We start from the raw sequence: 5,240 nt of genomic DNA, 5'->3' as shown, positions 1-5,240 counted from the left end.
GGAAACAACCTGGGTGCCCCTCAATAGAAGAATGGTTAATAAAGGTGTGGAACATATACACATTAGAGTTCTACTCAGTGGTAAAAAACAATGACATCTTGAATTTTGCATGCAAATGGATGGAAATAGAAAACGATTTACTGAGTGGGGTAAGCCAGACCCAAAAAGAGGAATATGGTATGTATTCTCTCATATGTGGATTCTAACCATAATTAAAGATTTTTGAGCCTATTATTCGTGATCCTAGAGAAGCTAAATAAGAAGATGAACCTGTTGAAAATCATGTAGCTATCTGCCTGGAGATTGGAAATGGACAAGAGTCCCAGGTAACCTCGGGTGCATGGGAGGGTGGGAGGGTTGTTGGAAGGGGAGAGGGTTAGAGAGGAAGGAGTAGGGAAGGACTGGAGAAAGCTAGGTGGACTGGGATGGGGGGAAAGAGGAAGGAATGATATGAGATCAGGGAAGAATACATTTCAACTAAGGGAGTCATTTTAGGGTTTACAGGAGACTTGATTATAAATAGGGTCCCAGGTCCAAGGAGAGATCCCCAGACTGTTCTCTAGACAAAGGAGAGGGTGCCTGAAGCGGCCTTGGCCTATAACCATACTGACTTTTACTTTTTACAGTTCTGGATGCTCATATGAAATACCCCATATTGTTTCTCAGAAAAATTAAGAATTATGGAAGAAATGTAAGGTTTCTGCAGTGAACAAAGAATGTTGTCATGTAACAATACATGTCATTGATCTTCCTCTATGCTCAAGGTGGCCAAGTGCCATGAAGAAGACTAATGTTTATTGGGGAAATTAGAAACTAAAACTCTTATCTCACTAGACTGTGACACTGAATCCAGCCAGGCTCAAGACAAGAAGGACCAGCCCAGCACAGTCAAGTTTTAGAGACAACTGATGCCAGTGTGAGCACTGACAGACATCTAAGAAGTGCAAAAGATATCCAAATGAAGAATTACAGTGAATACAAGTAAAAACAGCATGCTTTCATACCACTTACATGGTAGAACACTTAACATATTACCAGTAAAAATCAAGCTATCCTGTAGTAGTAAGCTGCTTGTTTGTTTCCTGGCTTCCCAGACTCCTGAAATAATCACACAGAAACTGTTAATTAAGTTACTGATGACACACTAGCTCTAGGTTCTTATTGGCTAACTCTTACATCTTAATTTAACCTATTTCTATTCATCTGTGTATCACCATGAGGTTGTGGCTTATGGGAAAATTTCTGATATCTGTCTTCAGTGGCTCTACAAGGCTTCTCCTGTGACTCTGCCTTCTTTCTCCCAGAATTCAGTTTAGCTTTCTCCACCTACCTCTATTCTGTCTTTTCACGGGCCTAAGAAAGTTTTTTTATTAACCAATGGTAATCACAACATACACAGGGGAATCCCACATCACCTCACCTTTTCTGTTCAAATAAAAAGGAACATTTTAACTTTAACATAGCACAATTTCAAAAAACAAAACAGGTATCAAGTAAGAATTATAGTTACAATATTCACAAATATTTTATTTTTTATCACGACTAATGAAAACTATCCTTATTCATCAACTCCATCAAAGGCTCCAGAAGGATATAATATTATCTAAGTAAGCAGGAAGTGCATTGCAAGCAGCTTCCAAAACTCTAGAATTGACAGAGACATCTCACTGCCTGGACAGTCACCCAAAGTTCTTTGTAACATTGGAGTATCCATATTAAGCCCATAATATCTGGTAGACTTTTTCACGAAGCAGAAAAATTCAAAGACAGTTCCAAGTATGTTGGTAGTTTGTCAGTTACTTTTTTCCGTGTCCTGCAGAATGTCTGCCAAACTCTTTCATGAAGAAGAAACCTGAAGGATGGTCTAACCTTTAGGCAAGTTAAACAGTCATTTCTCTGTGGGTTCTGCATGTCCACTCCATACAGCATATCATCAAGCAGTCTAGGCAAAAGCAGTTTCTTGCTCAAATAGCTAACCAATGCCATAAGGAGCATGTTTAATCTTCATCTTCCTCTTGAAGTAATTTATGCTGCCAAGAGCAGATGTGTCTCATAGTCATGAAAAATCCTAAGCTCTTAAAACATTATAAATGCCACATTTTGTAGTTTTTGAGAGATCTGAAGAATATCTAACTTAAATATATTTCTATATATCTAGAATGTCTAACTAACATGTCTACAAGCTTGACAATTATAGATGATTATCTATTAACCTAAATTTTGAATTATACATTACATTTTAAATGAGCTGCATAAAAACAATACCATAATCAAGAGCAGAAATATATATTATATATATAAGTGTGTGTATATACACAAATATATATAAAGCAAAAATGACCTTAAATTTGTATCAATAAAGCATGATCCATATCAATGCAAATCTCTATAGCATACCCCCTTTAAATGTAAATAAACATTTATAAACAATTTTTGAGAATATGGGTGTAATTCTCTCCAAACTCTTTCCTGATTTTTGTTGGTGACATATTTTTGGAGGGTGTTTATGGTGACCTTTCAGGGGATCTTGGTTCATCAACACACATTAGTCTAGAAGAAATTGACAAGTTTTCATACTTGGTGGAAACAAAAGAAGAACCTCTTTTCCAAAGCAACATATCCTTAGACACAAATTTGGATGACCAGATACCTTTAAATTATATATGTTGGTTACTTAGCTTTTTTGCAGTCAAAAAATTTCAAAGAAAACAGAATAATATACATAATCCAGACTCTCTGTATATATTACATCTTTATGTGGCTTATTTTTCTTTGCTCCTTTAAAACTATGGCTGTCTGTATTCTGTCTCTTTAAAGATTTTGCCTTTTTAAAAACTCATTTACTTCTTTTTATAACTTTCTGTATTTATTCTCTCCAAATCCTGTATAAATTTATCCAACACTATGACCCATTTAGAGGTCTTTTTTTATCTGCATCTGTCTTTATTGAGTTTTTGTAATTATTTCCTGTCTAGGTGCTCTTTTTAAAATGCTAAGTCCCTCTTAAAAACCTAAGCTGTATTATTGCTAGGGCAAAAATGGTTCTGCCTGCTTGTTTTGCCCAGTCTGATGTGGTAGAAGTTCAATCACTGCCTCTGAGACTGCCAGCTGGGAACTGTCCTCATCACTTCAACTCTGATAACCAGTTGGCCCATGCTGCTACCAAGTAACTTGCAGCAGGGTGCCCACAAACCCCATTTAAATGCTCAGCCTCCTGAAAGAGCCAGAGTTTGCCATGGTAGCATGACTGAAGAAGCTACTAGTTCAAAACTGCGTGACTTTTTTCTGCTACTGTTGAATCAGAAAAAACCTCTCTTAAAGGAGCCATGGCAGTAAGTCGTGCTTAACTCTGTTTTTTGTTTCTTTGTGCCTAGAATTCCTTTCCTAACTCTCTCAGGTTTAAAGTGGATTATAGTTGGGCACATTGGTGCCAATTTGTAGTAGTAGGTTGCTTGGTCATTTCTGGCACACAGATTCATGATATAGCCACACAGAAAATGTATTAATTAAATCACTGCTTGGTCCAATAGCTCTAGCTTCTTATTGGCTAACACTTGTTGAAGAATAAATAGTTACAATTATAGTTTTCTGAGTTATGAGAAAAGATGGTAGATATTGATTGATACATGTTTGTCACATATAGCTTTTCGGTTTTAAAGTTAAAATCTTCCTTTTTTATTTAAACAGAAAAGAGCAAGTGTTGTGGGAGGTCCTTCTTTCTATGTGTTGCTTTTATTGGTTAATGAATAAAGAAGCTGGTATGGCCTGTGTAATAGGGCAAATGAGTAGAACTAGATGGGGAAAACTAAACTGAATGCTGGGAGAATGAAGGCAGAGTCAGGAAAAGCCACTTATCCCTGCTGGAGACAGATGCCAGAACTTTACTGAGTAAGTCAAAACCTCATGGCAATAGATAGATTAATGGAGATGAGTTGATTTAGCATACAGGAGTTAGCCAGAAATATGCTTAAGCTATTAGTCAAACAGTATTGCAAATAATATAGTTTCTGTGTGGTTATTTTGGGTCTGTGCAGCTGGGAATAAACAAACAGCCTCCCTACTACACTATCCCAAGAAATTATATACATTTATACCACTACAACTTGATATAGATTAACACAGTGTGAGTGAGCAAAGTATTTTTCTCAACCAGTTCCTTTGCTGATAGGCTGCATTTTGTGGTTACAAAACTGGGACAATTATTTTATTATTATCTCAAAAGGTAATCTTATAAGAAATCTTAAAATAATCCCAAACCTAAAATTTTACATATGAAAAGCAATCAGTTTCTCTTCTCTAAATTCTCAGGTTACATACTCATTCATCAGCAGCTTTTTATATCAGGAAACTGAGGGCAGAAATGGGCACCAGGAATCATCTTTAATCTCCAACCTATCCTAACAAAAATGTGATGGCAGCTAGTGGTAACCAGGCTCCTTTGTTCTTGATCCTTGATCTCAATGAGTCCTTCACTCAACTTTGTGCATTTGTAACTTTAGGTTGTTTCCCCAGGTTTTTCAGCTCACAGCTATTAACAGAAACATCTTAACTTAACCTTAAGCTATTTTTAAAGCTTTCTTTCAGCTATGATATACACCATACCTGTGAGCACATCTATCAACATTAAGATAAAAATAATTTGAGCTAACATAGCATCTGGGACACAGTTGTTTTTCTTAATAATCTAAGTCACAGTATATACAACTCCTCAAGAAAAACTAGTTATGTGACATTTCCTTATTCTCATTTTGGATCCTCTGCAGCCCTACATTATCAGGGGCAGAGACAGCACCATATCTTTCTTTTACCTCTATTAGTTTTCCCACTAAGCTAATCTCTATTATTATCCTGTACTTTCTTTCTTAAGACTCTCAGTTGTCAAAATTCTATTCAAAGCAATTCTATTATTCTATAAAATCTTTGCTTCAGTTCAAAAGTATAAAGTACATTGCTTAGTACGAAATCATTTTCATAACAATTTACAGGTAAAAAATGTCCATTAGAATGGAATATTTTTATAAGATAATCACACTACATTAAAGGCAGTGGGAATCTCACCATACCCATCCACACCCTTAGAGATAATAGAAAACTTCAACAGCAAAGATATAAAGGCAAAGATGTAGCAAGAGTCATTCTGCAACCAATGCCCTCAGGGCCTTGCCCATCCAACATTCACCCATGAGAGCTTGGTTTGCTGTTGGGCCAGTTTCTTGAACTTCAATTGCTGGCTGCTTCCC

This window comes from Myodes glareolus, chromosome 3, assembly GCF_982192425.1.
Source record: "Myodes glareolus chromosome 3, mMyoGla1.1, whole genome shotgun sequence".
In the NCBI taxonomy this organism is placed as follows: domain Eukaryota; kingdom Metazoa; phylum Chordata; class Mammalia; order Rodentia; family Cricetidae; genus Myodes; species Myodes glareolus.
This window is presented reverse-complemented; position numbering follows the sequence as displayed.